Genomic DNA, 17,911 nt, shown 5'->3' on the forward strand with positions numbered 1-17,911 from the left:
TGCAAATGTGTAACATAAAGCTAGATATAAATAATTTTGAAAGTCAAAGAGATTCAGAAAAAATACAACAAAACCAAAACAGTAAAATTAAAATTGACTGCAGTTGTTACATGAAGTTGCCGAGGTGCTTTGCTTAAGCTCAGTAGCTGCTGCTTGTCTTAGGAGCAGGGCTGGTGATGGGACTAAGATGTTCTGGTGCTCTGTGGAGCGCAGCCCACCCAGAACTCCAGGGTGGTGGTGCCGAGCCTCATGCCCATCACTTGTCTCTGTTTGAAATACTGGAAACATTTCTCCCTAGCATGACATGCATTTGTGAAGTCTGCCTCTATTCTGCTTTCCTTAGCCCGTACTGAGACAGCGTGGTTGCAAGGCAATCTTAAATGCCAGCACAAACAAGAAGGCTTTGTGGGTCACCTGTGGCTCTGTAACACAGACCACAAAACTCAATGGCTTAACACAGCAACGGCCTCAGAGTCTTTGGGTGAGGGCCCGAGAGTGCCTCCACCGGCTGACTTCAGGCACTGTGCAGCTGGCTCTGCCACACGGTGGCCTCGGGATGGAAGAGTCTTCTTCTCCAGGCGCCTGGCATGAGAGAGCCAAGTGTAAAACAGGTCACCCTTTCTGTCTTGGTCCTGAAAGTCATGCAGGGCACTTCTGCTCCATTCTGTCCATTAGAAGCCAGGCGCTGAGTCCTCCCTACAGCTAAGGGAGGGGAAGCTGAACTCCACCTTCTGAGGTGAAAACTATGAGAGATTCTGCAATATATTTCCAAACCACTGGACATTTTGAAATCATGCAGCCATACTGAGTTTTAGGATGCCTCAATATATGCTTTCTAAATCTCACAGAACTTGAAGGAGGGCTAAGCCAGCCCCCCATCTATCTGTGAACCTTTTTTTAAGAAAAATTCAGCTAGGTGCCTATGGAAATAACCAACCGCAGCAGTGTTGAACAGATTTCCCTACGTCACGGTGTAGGAGGGAGTGCGCTCAAAACATAGGGAGAGAAGACAAGACCAGCCGGAAGGAGGGTTGGGGGGCGGAGGTGAAGCGCGGTGCCCATGCGGATGACTTTGAGTCTAAAGCGCCCTTCCCCACAGCCCAGTGCCTCCCATAAATACCGGGCCTGAAGCTCACTGACAAGGCCCAGGTGTGAAATAGGACGGCGGGGTCCTGGGGCTCTCACCGAGAGAGTGCGGTCTGTTCTCTCCCCGTGCTGTGCCCGGCGAGTTAGCGAGACATCCCACGTCTTACATTTGGGCTGTCAGTGTTCGTGATTGAGATAAGGCCTAGCGTCCATCCACGCCGTTCCCACTCCCATCCCATGGCTGGGCTTTGTGTCAAACAAGGGCTCGCGCTGGAGCCCCTACTGCCAGTGGAGGCAGTTGGCCTGGGCGCGGGCCTTGCCCATCGATTGATCGGACCTTGAGCTCCCGCGAGCCTGGACTGACTCTCATTCCGACGGAGGTCGGAGCCTGAGGGCGGGGCGAGTGTGGGACAGCGGTCTGGAAATCCTCTAGAAGTTTAGACCCGGTTCGGCTGAGGGTGGTGCCTGCTCAACAGCAGGGACAGGGAGCGATCTGCACGAACCCCGCCAAGGAGGTGTGCACTGCGGGACCGGTGTCCCTTGCTTTCCGAGCCGGTGAGACTCAGGTGGGTCCCTCCTCTTCCTCCTCCGCCGAGGCTTCCCATCCGGCTACTGACGGCGACGCTCCTTCCAGGCACAGCATTCATCTGCAGGCGTCACCGGGCAGACACTGCTTTGTCCTTTGCTAAAAGGAGGCTGCGTGTCGCTGTGCTGGCGACCTGGAGTCCTGCCGCGCTGTCGGAATCCTGCTTGGTGATCCAGGGCAGCTTCCACACACTTCCTAGGCTCTGGTTCCTGCACCGTGAGTGGAGACTGCACTAGGAGCTGCTCGCAGGCCGTGGCGGTTGGTAAAGGGAGGAGGCGAAGAGCAGCGCTGAGCACCGTGCTTGCTCCTGCAATGCCCAGCGCGCCTTAGCACCTCTCGGATTTAGTGGCGGAAGTGGGGACCAGAACTTTAGCCCACCCCCCATGGCTGTGGTTATTTTTCGAGTTCAAGCTGCTCTGCTCTGGAGCTCCACTCCTAGCACCAGCAGAGCAGGGAGCTGAGAGGAGGTAGCACGGGGCCGCGCCTTCAGAATGGGGCCCGGGCCTCTGCCCCCGCCCGGCTCCTTCCCTGACGTCTCGATCCGTTCAGCAGGACTCTGCTGTAGGCCAACTTTTTCTAAGGCACAGAAAAAATTTTGAGTTCATGGTTCAGTGAAATGTTCAACAGAGAATTCTGCCTCTTGTTGGAATTTGGGGTGAGATTCCTGGGACTCTCTGTTTCAGACGTTCTTTTCCCTTTGCAGGTGTGATAGGCCAAGAAAAGGGATTGCGACTGGACAGACCGAGCCACCTTCTGACTTTTCCTCCTGAATGCTAACCTGGAGGGTATGGACTAGAGGAACAGCAGAGACTCGGTTTCAAGGGTACATACACCGTCACAGTGTAAGTGACTCTCGGCATCCTGGTAATTTGGCGGTCCTTTTCACTGACTAGAAAGTTAGCAAATATGTCAACTTCAGGCTTGGCTATTTCATGTGGCTCAAATATTCTCACCAGGACTCATTCGCTCTCCAGCATCTAGCTCAGTTTTGCAGTCTTGGCCCTATTGTCCAGGAGATGCTCCTCAAACAGTGGCTAAGGAGTCCTCTGCACCTCTAGGCTTGCATGTTACTAGGCTGTTGGCCCCAGCAGGAGCAAGAACGCTTGGGATCTGGCCGGCAGGTTTCCGGGGGGCACTGCTTGGGTGCAGCCTAAGTTTGTGTTCTCTGAATCCCACTGAGACCACAGCAGCAGCACTGTGATCGGCTGGTCTCAGGTCAAAGGAGCTTTAACCTCATGCTTACACAGAAAGGAGGGAAAGGTCGGCTGCCTCAGATCCCTGAGAGCTGCTCCCAAGAGAAGGCAGCCAGGGCCAACAGATCCCGTTCTGAGAGGATGCTGTCGACACACACATGCTCACCAAAACCCGTGCTAGGAATTTTAATGCAATAGCTGGATACAGCCAGGGTCCATCCTGTTGAATTGTTTTTCTGTGCTTTTTTTTAGTAGCAAAGTCCTCGGAGTTGTGGCTCCCCTGAGATGCTGCTGGGACTCGGCCTTGGGCCTGGATCTGTGCCGGAAGCGGAGGACAGGAAAGAAGCCAGGCCTGATGTCTGGCTGAGAGCTGGCATGTGCACAGCTTTGTGCTCTTTCTCCAAGGACTTTCACATTCCACCCTTCTCCTTACACAAGGCTGCAGTCTGCTCCTCTGCCAGGGTGCAGGGGGCTGGGGCTCCAGGCTCTTCTGACGGAAGGCAGGCTATGAAACGGGATGCACCCTCGAGAGCAGCAGGTAAGAAACGGAACATCACAGCCTCACGTGACCCCCACTCAGCCTCCTGGTCCTGGGCTCCTTCCCCGCAACAGGTGCAAAGACAGAAGCCCACTGCCCTCAGAGCCTAGAGGGTACAGGGGAGGACGTGTGCTTGCTGGTTAGTCTGCCAGTGATGAAGAGTATCGTTTAATCTCCTGCCCTCTCATGGCTCCATGGGATGAATTCCACCGAGGGACAAAGTCTGCTCTGTCTTCCACCCACTGAGATGTTTAAATTGACCTTCGTGTAGTCCTTGGTGGCCACAACCCAGCACAGAGTTGTGATTTTGCATTGGGAATATTATCGTTTTTCCCCTACAGAGGGGGAGAGGGAAACTATCAGAGATGCTGTGATGTTGAGGAGAAATGTGTTTCCCTTCTGCTGGCTTTTTAAAATTAAGACAATCTGTTGAACAGTTATAGGGCTACAGAAAATTGAAGGGAAAGCCCAGCAAGTCTCTTCTGGTCCCTCATTCCTCCCACACGGTTCCCCTATCATATCATCAGCATCTGCCAGTGGCTGCTGGGGTGACGGCCACAGAGGCGGTGTCCATGCATCGTAGCAGTCGTGTCAGGGCTCCATGCACATTCCGGGTTCTCGTCAAGTGGGATGCGCTCCTACCACTGCATTATTATGTGGAGGTGTCTCGCTGGCCTCGGAAGCCCTTGCTCTACCTACTGTCTTTCCTGCTCTCCCTCTGTCCATCTGTCTGTCTGGCAGTCCGTTCCCACCATCCAACCCAAGGAAGCTCCGAATTCCCCATCTCTGGTCTTGCTCTTTTCAGTGTGTTACAACTTGGCCCCGCACGGCCCACAGCTCTGGAGCTGGCCTCTTTCACTCTGCAGAATGCACGGAAGGTCCCGCCAAGTCTTCTGCTGGCTCGGTCTCTCATGCTGCTGGAGTCTCTCCACACTTGTCCCTACCTCTCACTTTTCATTGGTATTTTCCTAATTAGGGGAGACTGCCCAATTTTTGAAAGGTGGTTTACTCTACATTTTTTCTCAAAGAACTGAATGACACTTCAGAATCATTTCAAGCACATTTTATTTTGTGAGACAGAAGAAATAAATAGCAAATCCACACCCCAACGACAGGCAGCACTGCTAGGGAACGTCTGCCTGGGCTGCAGGCCACATTGGGATTCTTGGGAATTTTATGAGAAGAATTTATAGTCACATAATTAGTGTTTTCCTTAAAATAAAAGCTGTCCTGACTGTTTTCTCAGCAGTACCAGTGTTCCCACTTACCTGGTCAGTCACAACATTCAGACTTTCACTTTGGGTTGGACACGGGTCAAACACTTTTCTTCTCCATCTATGTTTCTGAAACAGAAGGCGGCAAGGCCATAAGAAAACCGTATGATGGGCCGGGGATTTAGCTCAGTGGTTTTGGCACCTGCTGCGCAAGCGTAAGGACCTGAGTTCAATCCCTGGTACCAAAAAAAAAGAAAACCGTACGGAGTTCTGGGGCTGCTGTTCATTTCTCCTGAACACAGGGCAGAGGCAGGCGTTCACTGAGGGCGCAGGCTGTGGGCATCCCGTGTGCAGTCTGAGGCTCCGCGCTCCCCGGGTCCCTTCTGTGAGCCGCTTCCCCTCTCCGGATGCCATGCGCCCACTCTGCCCTAAGCCACCGCTGGTTCACTTCCCTTTTGGTGAAACCGAAGGATCCAAAATCATTTTCAGCCCTCCCTCCCCTCAGCCCCTCTCCTCCTGTAAAAGCATCACCCACTCACTGTCAGGGTCCCAGTGGAGCCTGACACCTAACTCCCATGCAGCCAAGAGCTAACTGTATCCTTGACATCACTTTTTACCCTGCTCTTCCTTGGAACACACTTGCCCTTTGCAGAAAAGGCCTGCCTTGTCCAGGGCAGGGTGATCAAACTCAGCCCATCCTATCTCTTTTAGTCTCTGTTACCCAGCAACTGTCCAAAGATGCAGAGAAAGTCCAGTAAGGCGTACTTGAAGCAGGCATGCAAAAACCAAATAGGATGGAGCAGAGAAGTTTGATGTCAGGGAAGATGCTACCTAAATGACACCAAGCAGCTCCACGAAATGACATGGAAAAATTGGAGGTGCAGCAAAAGACCAGTTATTAGAGCTAGGAATGGACTCAGTTGCGTGAAGAAGCAATAACAAAAAACAGTACACTAGCAGCAATGCTAGTGTATGTGTAGTTAGCAGGAAAGTGATACAGCTTAAAGTTTGAGTGTAGTCTTGGGAATCAAAGTCAATTTGAAACCTAGCTCCACCTTTGACCTTTAACCAGGCAATCATTAAGCCCACGCCCAGCCTTCTCATGAGGAGTGGGCCACTTACCCAACCCGGTGTGTCCCAAAGAACTGATTAGACAGGACACCTGCTGGCGCGTGGTGGTTGGCTCGAGCAGATTTTCATTAAGTGCTTGTATTAAAATGTCAGGAAGGACTGAGTCCAGGGACACACCAGCCTAGCCCACCCCAGCTCCACCACTGCAAAGCCTCTCTCCAGAGGTCCGAGGAAGCAACCTGGGAGGTGCTGCCTCGGGGAACAGCCCCGGGACTGCCTGTGTGTGCTGAACACCTCGCGGGCCTGTGGTTACTTCTCCAGCATTCATGGCGTCAGGTTCTGGATCGGTTTGGCACCGTCTCTGCAGAGAGATGGATGACATCATTCCTTCTTGGGGCAGCTTTTTCTGCACCCCATGAAAATGAGGCCTCCCTGCCCCATGGTGTGCTGGCTTTGCCAGGGAGAGTCTTTTGCTCGGCCCGCATGCGAGGTGCCTCTGTCCACATGTCCATGTCCCAGGAGTGGGACCCATCACCTGCCCTTGTGGGGGGCCCTGAGCCTGGAAGAAGCATTCAGCATCTCCCTGGAGATGGGGACTTTATGATCTGTTATAGATGGCTAATTCAAGATGCAGGCTCACAGCCTTTTTTTTTTTTTTAAAGCAGGATAGCTTAGCAGTGAAACTCATTTTCTACAACTCCCAAAGTAGTTTTGCAATAAATCTGTGAATTTAATCATCCTCCTCTGTTAAGGCAATCTCCCCTAATTGGGTTCTTGTGAGAGGTAATAGATACGATGAAAAAATACTTCGCCCCTGGAAAAGAAGCCAGAGCCTCATCAATAATACCGATACTAAAGGGCGGTCCCCTGAAGGAGCGAGTGTGGGCCTGGGGAAGCTCGCAGGTCACCTGCCTTTTGTCAGCGACGTTGGCTTCTGGAGGGTCATTCTCCAAGTCCTGGTCAGCAGCCAGAAAATGCAATTCTTTAGATGAAAGCCAAGGGTCTCAGGACCATACTGGACAGCAGCTAGGGGACACAGGGACTTTCAGATGGTTCTAGAAGACTGCCATGGAGTGGAACTCAGGACTTGGATGCCTCCCTTGTTCACCTTCCTGAGGGGAGACCAGGATGGGCCCTGCCAGCAATGTGACTGCTGGCTGGCAGAGCAGCCTCGAGGCACAGAGGGAGCCAGAGCTCCTCAGTTACTGGACAGGTTCGAGCTCCAGAGACAGCTGTGCGCTGTTCTCCAGGGCGGGCTGTTGCCTGTTACTGGAGGCTGACCTTTCCAAGTTGCCACCCCATCTGAAGGGGTCAGGGGTCCCTGGCAGACTCAGCGCCACCCGACCTCCCTGGGCATTCCTGAAGCCCCTCCTTTGCCTGCAGCGCCCCGTCACCGGAGCCTCCTGGGTGTAACAGCTGGAACTCACTGCGGTAGCAGACCCAGGGCCAGAAGTGGAGGAAGAACTATGAAAATGCCATCATGCCCGTGGGCAGGACTCACTTACTCACATCACAACGACACACATAGTGTCCCTGCCTCTGAATAGGGCACTCAAGGGACGGAAACGATCGATCAATCAATCAATCAAATAAATCCAGGACCCTGGTCTCAGCCCCAGGGTGTGGTTTCTCCTTTCTTCCCACTGGGCAGCTTCAGTATGATTTGCTCCCAAAACCAACAGTCAAATTTAACCACCGCTCCTTGCAGGAAAAGAAGAAACCTCCCCTTGCGGGACTTTCTTTGGGTGCAAATCCCGCTGACTTGGAGCCTCTGGCGTGCATGTCAGCTAGGGGGCTTCCAGGTGCATCCCCAGGCAACCACGGCCCCTCAAGAGTGTGGCCCTGAACTCCTCAGCAGTGAGACCGTGCAGGCTCACAGGGGCGCTGGACCCAGCCCACCCAGGCCCGTCTGCGCTTGACAAGCCTCCAGGGATTCCAGCACACCCTACGTTCTGAGGGCCCGACCCAGGCTGATCATTTCTCCAGAAAGATTTCCAGTTGTCTGTTTGTGTGTATGTTCCTTCCCTCGCCTGCTTCTGCTAAGCTTCCTCCTTTTCTGTCAGGCAGGCTCCTGGCCAGTCTTTAGAGACTTCCAGAATAATGCCATCTCCTGTCTGTCAGCCTCCTCAGCATCATCAGAGGTAACAGCCCTTTATGTTATGCTTTGACAGCTTTTGGGACATCCACTAGTATATTTTGCTATAACCATCTAGTATCTATTTTCCATGTCAGGCTAAATGGGGAGGAAAATGTCAAATTCAGAAAATACTTTATACCAAATATCATGAACCTATCACTGTGTTAGTTCTGGTGATGCCGAAATAAAATAATAAAAATTTAGTAGGAAGTGGGACACTGACTTATTTACCTAATTTTTCATTGCATGCCAAATGATATTTCAAATTCTCTGACATGTGTGAGCTGTGTGAACTTCAGGCAAGTTATTTAACCCTTTAAATCTCATCCATAGTAAGGAAGCATTGGTGATACTTTGGTTTTTATGGGCCGATGAAAAACATGTACAGTGCTTAGTCCAGAACCTGGCCAGCGTGGGTACCCAGTGAGCATGAGTTATTCCTCTATAACATTACATGTTAATATTACGTACCAGCATGTTTATAATGTTGATACCATCATGACATCAGCAGCAGCAACTTGTATTGTGTCTGCTACAGAGAGCCTGGGCATACACGTGAAGATATCTTAAAGATCAGGGTTGGGGGATTATCCGCTTCCTGAAGCACTCGACATCACCTTAGGCAAATGTGATTTTACAGAAAGCACCCTGGAGGTGTGAGAACCTGCAAGGCCCCCGCCGTTGGCCGGTGCAAAGCCTTGTCAGGGCTGCACGCCCTGCTTGGGTCCTCTCAGAGTGTCGCCAGATTTACACTCCCAGCCCCTTTCCAACAGCGGCTCCGTGCTCAAACTCGGCTTCACTTTAGAACCGTGCTGGGCGCCTGTGTCTCACTCTCAAAGCTCCAGGTTAATTCACTTGCGGGCGTGCTTGGCCCTCCAATCCCCAGGTAATTCCACTGTGCCGAAAACTCCCAGGAACACTCACCCCTGGCTCAGGATGGAAAGTTTGAAAAGGAGACATTCTGCCACTTTTCGTACAGTGCATGTGTCTGCAGTTGGGGTCGGTGGCGTGGTGCTCTGGTCCCCTGGCACACCCCAGACACCTGCAGCAAAGTGCCGAGCAGCGTCATCTTCTCGGTGGGCAGGAAGGACCCTGAGCCGGAGCCACCGGAAGAGCATACGGATGGTGCTGGGCCCCACGGCTGCTCTCCTTCGCTGTCAAGCCTGCTCTTTGCAGCTCACGCTGTTACCATCATCCAGGCAGATCAGTCCCACACCAGCAACCGGGGTGGGGGGCTGCTTCCTTCCTGAGCACCTCTGTTTGCAGGGGCAGGGCTCACCAGGAACTGCAGACTGCGATGTGTGAGCCAGGAACTCCGCAGCTTAGGGGTCCTTTTCTGCTCCCCATCCATCTCCCCAAGCGCTCCCCACTTCTTGATGTAGCTACTCTAATAAAGCAGCCAGCATAGGATCACAAGGGTGGCCAGGAGGCGGCATCTTGGGACAGGATTCTGGGACCTTAGAGCGTGGCAAAAGCTTCGACTGAGCCAGGCCGATCTTCCCAGCCCCAGCACTTGGATGGCAGAAAGAGTTTCTTTCAACAGCAATCATGTAGGAGAAGCACCAAAAACGTTTAAAATGTGAATAATGCTCAAGTGGAAAATGGGAATAATTAAATAATACAAAACCTATGGTGGACTCCATTTACCCACGACTTCAGCGCGATACCTCTTTTGACAGCCAGGTCTTCTCTAAGTCAGGCCTGCAGATGAGCATGAGCTTCAGATTTCTCCTTTTCTTTCACTCTTCCCCTCTTCTTCCTTGTTTCTTCTTGTCTCTTCCCATCAGGATCCTCCTTGGGGCAAGGGAAACACTGCATGGTGCACTCAGCCAGGAGGGAAGGTGCTGTTGGCCCTGTCTGAGAGCTCCCGCAGGGCGTGCGTGTCAGGTGACAACCTCTCCTCCAGTGCACACAGACCCCACACAGGGACACTGTATGTACATCCGTTTTTTGAAGAAGAGGCTTGAATAATAAAACACAATCATGCACAGAAGCACATCTAGCAAGTGAGAGAGCCAGGTTCAGATCCGGAGCTGCACGACTCAGAGCCGACTCTCGCCTGGCCTGGCTGGACAGCCCTGGGTCTCCGGGTGGAGGAGAAGCCCGGCCTCAGTCTGTCTCCTCAGCTCAGTTTTGGTTGCCTCTGTCTGAACCCAGGGGACACGTGAGAGGGGAGGACCTCCTGGCCACAGCCGGGCTGATCCTCAGGACTGGTTCTGCAGACCCTGCAGCTCCGTCGCTCCACACAGAGCCCGTGTTTCTCACAGCTCTGTCCGTCAGACACAGAAGAGTCCAGGGGAGCTGCCAGCCCCGGCCGGCCCGCAGCAGCAGAGCAAGGCCACCGGGAAGCCGCGGCTCTCCCTCTGCCGTGCTGCGAGGCCAGGCCCATGCAGAGAGGGAAGAGGACCAGGAGAGACGCTTTGCCTCTGGCCAGGCCCATTTCTTCGGTGGGGAGCAGAAGACGCTGCAGAGAAGAGAATTTCACACCCGAGCCCCACAGACTGTCAGATGGAAGCCAGAGAGCGCAAGGTCAATGGGCCCCTCGGAGTTCCTGTCTCATTATCCAGGAGGGATGTGCCTTCCATTCACAAATGGGGATGAACCCTGAAAATAATAACCTCTCACCGGGAAGCCGGGCTTTTCACAGGGGCCAGTGGGCGCCGTGAGTGGCTCTGTCGCCTCCTTGGGCTTCTGGGCAGTGAGGAGAGGTCTGGCGGGGCGACTCCTCGCCTCCTTCGGACGCTGCGGTGGACAAGCAGGCACCGGAGTCTTGCAGCTCACAACCGAAGTGCACCTGCTCCAGGTCGGGGCTGCGTCTCCGGGAGTGGGCGCAGATGGTGCCAGTACTGAGATGCAGGCTCTGAAATAAATTCAACTGCGGCCAAAGCAGTCTTCTGGAAAAAGTCCCTTGTGAATGGAAACGGCAGCCTGGCGAGGGCCGAGAGGAGCCTGGAGCTGGTGTCCCAGCGGCAGTGTTCGTTCCGATGTCGGCACGGGGCACGGGCAAGAGCACGCCACCCGGCAGCAAGTTCGCGGTCACCACGGGCCTCCTCCTGCTCCTCCTGCCCCTCCTCCCCTCTTCCTGTTCCTCCTCCTCCTCCCTCTCCTCCCTCCTCCTCCTCTCTCTCTCTCCTCTCCTCTCCTCCGCTCCCTCTCTCTGTCTTTTCTCCCCTTACCTCAAGCATCACTGAGGAGTAACCAGGGCTCAGCACTTCTAGAACCTGACTGAACATGTGAATTAATCACCTGAGCTCTTTGTTGCGCACAGACTTTGCTTCTGCAGTGGAGCCTGGAGCCTGCGTGTCCAGTGGTTCCTGGGGTGGGCTGCTGCTCCGGGTCCACAGATCCCACTTGGAATCGCAGCACTAGAGGAAGTTCAGGTTATCTATGAAACACAGCAGAAGCTGGAACATTAGCTCTTTCACCCATTCCTTCAGCGAGTATTTGTTGAAACCTATTTGTGCCAGGTGTTAGGGCTAAAATAGTGAGCAAAAGAGAGCCTGTGCCTGTCCCTGGTCAGAGGTGGTGGGTCTGATAAACTTTAATTGAAGAGCCACATACCCAGATGGAATACTGCAGCTGTCGTCGGTCTGATGGAGGGGAGGTGACAGGCTCTGAGACCCTAAAATGGGTGCCTTCGTGGGATGCTCGGAAAAGGCTCCCTGAGAACACAACACTGACTGAGCTAGGAAAGCAGTACCAGCTGCAGCCAGCCATGATCTGACTCCTTATTCTGGGCTAGTCATTTCCTACGCATGTTTCTGTGCATTGTCTCATTTAACTCTCACAGCAGCCCCTCGGGTTGGCATCCGAGTTGAGTCACAGTAGAGTCCCGGGGGCTCGGCAGATGTCCTGCGCCACAGCATGGTGCACAGCTGATTCGTAACCAAACACAGGGCAGGCACATTCTTTGCTTCACTTAACGCTTCGCTTTTCACCCACAACTAACCAGGGAGACCCTCGAGCCGGTGCAGTCTACTGGCTCTGCCGCCCCTCCTTACGCACCAGCAGCTGGTCTGAGATCGGCGTTGCTCCTGCGGGTGGAGGCCGAGGGAAGGGCGGGCGCTGGAGTCAGAAGACAGGCATCTGGGCCTTGCCTCCAGGGACTCGCTGCGCGTGGACACTGGTCACGGCCGACCCTTTCCCCAAGAGCATTCTGGGTGCCAGATGCTCTGCCAAGAACCTATCGCATGCTTGCTTCAAATTGTCAAGACAGCTTTTGCAGGGTCGGAGTTTAACGTTAACACCTTGATCTGGCGGCGGCGGAACTGAAGCTTGGAGAGAGCAAGGGGCCTGGCTGGGAAGGAGGTGTTTCTGCGGAGGGCAGCGGTGCTCAGGGCGCAGTCTGTGGGTCTCTCGTGGAAGCAGAGCCTCGGGGGGCAAGCAGCCTGGAGCTCACTGACACTGCTCACCTCACTGCACTGCCACGACACTGGCAGTGAGCGGGGGCGAGGAAAGCTGTCCAAGCCTCAGCAGAACATCTAAGTCTCATTAGTGATGCTAAGCTGCACCGAAGTAGCTTCCCCCAGGCACATCGCCCACGAGGATTTCTTCTGAGCACACTCACGCAAATAAAGTTCCAGAAAATGAAAACGTTATCTACAAGTGGAAGCCAACATCTAGAAACTGATGGTATATCAGTGACCACAGAGGCCTTTGAAACAATAACCCAGAAGTAATTGTTGCCAGTGATACGATTCAAGCTTTCAAGCAAAAATGAAGGAAAAACTTGAGCTTGCCAGCCTTCTAGCTGTTAAGGCGTTTTAAGGGTAAAAATGGTGACATTATCAGACTTCAAAAAAACTGGGAGGAGGATCTCCAAAAATCACTGGACCGATATCTTCCAAATGCCCACTGCATAACCCTTAAAATGTCATGCATGGGCAAGAGAACTGCTGAAAATACAAATTGGACCCACAGGTTTTACTCAAGAGTAAGAAAAGTTCATAGCTGTGGTTACAGATTCCGCATTACAACTAACCTTCCTGCGTCAACTTTTGTGCACTATTAAAGAAGAACAATTGCAATGTGTTAAAAAGTTACTAAACTATTCTTGTTTTCCAATTACGTCCCTGGTGAAACTGTACTTTCTTCATACCTCAACCCAAACAACCCATCTTCGGTGACTGAAGCCAGAAGCAGACCGGATAATCAAGCTCTTTTCTATTAAGTTGGATATTATATGTAGAGAGTTATTCTTTTTACCGTTTTGTATTTTGGAAAATATAATTATTTCTCCTTAAAATATGTTATTTATGCTAACATAATTAAGTTTGTAAGTTATTTTTAAATAATTTTGTGAAGAAATATTTCACATGGTTCTAACTTTGAATGCAGTGAATACCGAGAGGCACAATACACACCAGCGCTTTGCGGCCTGCCTTATGTTTTGGGGTTTAAGGGACCTGAGCCAGAAAGCTGGAGGATGCCTGGTACATGAGAACATGGGGCCTGGCACCAGCTCGGTCTGGGAGAACCGAAGCTGCGCCTGCCAAGCCACCCACGTGACAGCGATCTCCCCACCTTCGTGACAGACACTGCCCGCTCCGAGGCGGCTGGGGCCCCGCAGGCGAGGAGGGCTCAGGGGGAGTCCGGCAGGTCCTCCTCAGTGTCCCTTCCGCTGTCTTCGCAGGACGAGCTCTCTCCTCACTGCTGAGGTTTTCAGAGGTCCTTTTGCCTTAGGCCTCGCGCACTTCTGGAAACCTGTTTCCTCCACTTAGAAATGACAGTGGAGCAGCATCCTTGCTGGACCTAGTGCTGGGGTAGAAAATGCTCCCGAGCCTCGGGGTGGAGGTGACTGCACTACGGACGAAGGGAGTTACTTTGCAGAGCGCCCAGCTCTGCCAGAGATTTAAGAGGTACTCTCTGGATTTGAGCTTAAGTATATTTTAGAATTTCCTAACTCCCGTCAAGTATTTTGACTATGAAAGTTAGCACTGCCAGTAGGGACCACGCTGTATTCATGTTTCCAGGAAAACATTCCTGGGGCTCCTGGGCACTTGGCACTGTTGTTGTAGGTGTGAGAATAAAACAGACAACGTGGACGATGGCAGGCACATATACTCAGGCTTACACATCAGAGAAGAGACCACAGATTAATAAAATAGAAAGTGTTTTCAGTAATAGTAAGTGCAGTGAAGAAAGATCAGGCAGGGAAGAAGACGGTCTGCGGGTTTAGATTTTTATTGGAGCAGTCGGGGACGGCCTCCCCCAAGGGTGACCTGGAGTGCAGCGTGCACCACATGGCAGGCACTGCTGGCACGCAGTCTCGAGTGCAGCTTTCCTGGCATATCACAGGAGGGCAAGGAAGCCAGTGAGCTGGAGGCGAAAGAACAGGCCAAGACGGAAGACGGGTCCGAGGCCCGGTGGGCCAGCTTCCTCGGGTCTCCCTGGCCAGGGCAGCCCTGACCAGGGAGCCAGCAGAGGCCATGGAGAGCAGAGGTGACGCAGTTGGGCCCGTGTGCTGGCAGTGGAGGTGGTGACACAGGTCAGATTCTCCACCTGCTGTGAAGCTAGATCCAACAGGAATTGATTGTATATGGACGTGCGGTGTAACAGCAAGAATGGAGTCAAGGATTGCTGTAAAATTTGAGTAATGGGGGGGCAGGAGTGCAGTTGCAAGAGCGGAGACCAGAGAGGCTGAGGAAAGGGTAGGCTTGCTGGGAGTGCCAGGGAGCAGACCAGAGTTTGGGCTTGAAAATACTTATTTTGGAAGTACCTTACTAGACATCCAAATGTCATTCATATATATTCAAGTATGAGCCAAATCAACAAAAGCAGCTAAGATATTGTTAGGAGTTACTAAAAAATAAAATGGCTGTATTTCTTTCTTTAAAAAAATCCTAAATTTTTACATATAAGTTTTTTTGTACATCCTTCTGGTGCTGTTCCAGAACTGCACCCCCTGTGCCAGGTGCAGGCAGTCTCATTAAAGTTGGGAAGAAAAGACTAACTGTTCTGAGGCACAATGCCTCTGCTTGTGGAGCTAAAAATAACTGCTCCCTCATTCCTCCTGCACAGGATCGGCGTCTGCACTGTCCATGCTGGTCTGACGAGTTCTCAAGTCCATGGGCAGGCTCCATCTGGGTTTTAGATCCACTTTAATTTTTCATAGCTCCTTTTCTTTTCCCCATGAACATAACTTTCTCTACTTCATCTGTCTCCCTCACTGATGCTATTGTTGAATCTGGCAACCTGATGCACTATCATCTTTAACAACAGAAGCGACACTGCCCAATTTAGTATCATCTGCAGATGTTATTAATGTGATGTTTATACTTTCATGCAGATTTTTTAAAGGATGTCCAATACTGTGGCTAATGAACTTGCAATTAAAGTAAGACAAAGGTCATCTCTTTTTTTGAGGATAGAAAGGGACACATTTTCTATTGTTCCTCTCTCTGAATAGCTAATTTGCTCATCAAGTAGCCAAGAAAAAAAGGAGCAGAGGTAGATTTTTTGATGCTGGTGCCAATTCATTCACAGGTTGAGGAAGAGTTGGCCAGAAGTTGAAATGACATTCCTCGTGCACATTTATGCTGGATATATTTTTGAAACAAAGACAAGCAGGAAATGTTGATTTCATAACTCCAAATCTCTTCAGTTTCATCAAATGCCAACAGGCCACTGCAATGGCAGAATAAAGTGCATTAATGTGTTTTGACACAATAATTATGCCTGCCTTTCCTTAATGAGCCAGGCTGGGAAATTCCAGCTGTGCTGAGGCTGGACAGGGCTGTCAAGCCACCAGGTGTGCCCTGTGCTTGTAAGGGACAGTGACTTAATTGGCCATCTGAATACTTGCGTACGTGTCAGTGATGATGTAGACATGACACGCTCAGCGTGGAGTCTCTCTTACGCAGATGTCTTTATGGAGGCATGAGATGGGGCCTGGAAAGGCATTTTCACCTGGGACAGCATTTCATGGCTCAGCTGTAGGCTGAAAACTGCAGGAAGGAACTCACTCCCGGCCACTGTGTGACTGCAGCAGGTCCCTGCTGCCTCAGTTCTGCACAGCTGGCTGTGGGAGAGGCTGCGTCTCTCTTCTCAGAGCTGAGAGAGGTTTTGCAATGACTACTGCCATGCCCGATGACTGGCTATTGTTTTGTGTCCCCTTAACCAGGATATTTCTTCTCACCTGGGTAATTGTCCATCTTAGATCTCTCGGCCGACGTTTAAGTTGCTTTTTTATCATTGGTGTCCTTGTTGTTGCCCAGAACAGACATTAACTTGGGTTGGCTTTAATCAGAAAGTGAGGATTTGCCAGCACAGTGGCATGTGCTGAGTCGCAGCTACGCAGGAAGCTGGTGCAGGAGGGTCCCTTGAGCCAGGAATTTGAGAGCAGCCTGGGCCATATAGTGAGACACCCATCTGTTAAAAAGAAGGAGAAGGAGATGTAGAGTAAAGATGCAGAGATGCTGCAGTGAGTTGAGAGAGTGCAGTGCATGCTCAGAAAAGCTTACAAAGGCAGTGCAGAGACACCAGCAGCACGGGGCACATGCCTTCTGGCTCTGCCTCCATCTGCATATCCACTGCATCTCTTTGTCTCAGCAGACACATTTTCTGCGCTCTTCCACATGGTGTGGAAAGATGCCCACCCACAGCTCCCAGGGCCGAGTGTGTAGTTCCAGCCACGTGGAAGGAGGGACTCAGTTCTGGTCTCGATCCCTGCTCTACTTCCAGACTGGGGGGAAAGGGTGACCCAGCCACTCACAGTTCCCTCCCTGGTCCTGCCGGTTGTGGTGTTGTGGCGTGCTCAGGCATGGCTTCTGCTACTCTGCTGCTTCAGGCTAGGTGGAAAGTGAGAGAGTGGGCCTAGGACCCTCAGATACACCAAGAAGTATCTCCCACACTGGAGGGGAACGTCGAAGAAAACTGAGCTTAGATAAGGGACAGTACTAGCACATAGAAAGGAAACCTCAGTCTTATTTTCCCTACACTGTCAGGCTCTCAAACACTTTCTACCCTCAGACACCACTGGCAGACGGGGTGAGCAAACCAGCAGGCCTTCACCAGGGTCCAGTGCCCGGAGTCAGGCAGGGGCCTGTCCACCTCGGGCGCTATCACGCTGCAGAGCATCCCCCAGACTGTGTCCTGTGCTAGAACACGTAGTCCCATTCAGCGAACACACACCAAGGACAGTACTGTCTTAGAACCAGAACAGAGGGATGATGACTTAGTTCCCTGCCTGATTTTGACTTTGTCCTCAGGACCTTGACATGTGGACAAATGGTGACCTGCGAAGACTCCACATAGTCAGCTGCAGGAGTGTCTTCTGAGAATCTCCACGAGGCCGGATGCTGAATTAGGTAGGTGTAGTTAGGAATTTTTCATTGGAAGTATCAGAAAACTGAAAGGTATCAGCTGTGACTTGTAAAAACTGGAGTAAACCTGGCTAAACCAAGTGGTTCCAGCAAATAGCATTAAAATTTTGCCCTTTGCGTCTTTTTACTCTGATTTCCACTGGGTCTGCTTCACTCCCACACAGACCTTCTCTGGACGGGGCTCAGGTTTTATATCAGTTGGTTCACAGTTTTTACGAAAGCAAAGCTTCCTTCCCACAACCCCACTCGGCCAGCTCCCTTGAGGAAGGCGGGCTGGCTGTGGACCCATCCCTGGCCCTGAGTCCAGGAGGAGCTGGTTCCCTGGCTGCTCTGGCCTCACTCACATGCCTGACTGGGTCAAGAGGGAGGCAGCTCTCTCCCCGCACAGGGATGGAGTGTGTGGAGGGCTGCTCCCAAGGGGAATCCAGACACCCAAGGAAGAGAGGCAGTGAAGGCGAACCCCCAAATGCCTAGAGCACAGGCTGAGGAAGGAGAATGCACGATTTACTGTCAGAAAAACTGAATAACCGGAGTTCCCAACGAGCTATTTGGAGAACAAAGACGGAAGCCAGGCTAGTGTGGTGGCCGTCTGAATGCTTCGTCCTCCGAGGCATATTTCACCTCGCTGTTTTCTCTTTCACTCGGCCCAAGCTCGCTCTGCAGAGCCAGTTTCTCCCTCACTCTTCACTTTCACTTTTTCAAATGAACTTGGCTATTGTTAAAGAAAAAAAGGACAGGAAACCATTAATTTGAAGAAACTTAG

At 51.9% G+C, this 17,911-nt stretch overlaps 1 long non-coding RNA gene across 4 annotated transcripts in view; it reads left to right on the top strand.

The window, feature by feature from the left end:
- Window positions 1-17,911, top strand: part of LOC110347071 (uncharacterized) — a 225,257-nt gene that overhangs the window by 106,210 nt on the left and 101,136 nt on the right. For all 4 annotated transcript variants that reach the window (XR_015439225.1, XR_015439224.1, XR_015439223.1 and 1 more), the window contains exons 2-4: window positions 2,376-2,514; window positions 3,118-3,403; window positions 17,035-17,133. This is a non-coding gene — a long non-coding RNA (uncharacterized LOC110347071). The remainder of the gene's footprint in view (window positions 1-2,375; window positions 2,515-3,117; window positions 3,404-17,034; window positions 17,134-17,911) is intronic.

This window comes from Heterocephalus glaber, unplaced genomic scaffold (genome assembly GCF_053883595.1).
Source record: "Heterocephalus glaber isolate CG9 unplaced genomic scaffold, H.glaber_assembly_v1.0 deba00001472, whole genome shotgun sequence".
Lineage (NCBI taxonomy): Eukaryota > Metazoa > Chordata > Mammalia > Rodentia > Bathyergidae > Heterocephalus > Heterocephalus glaber.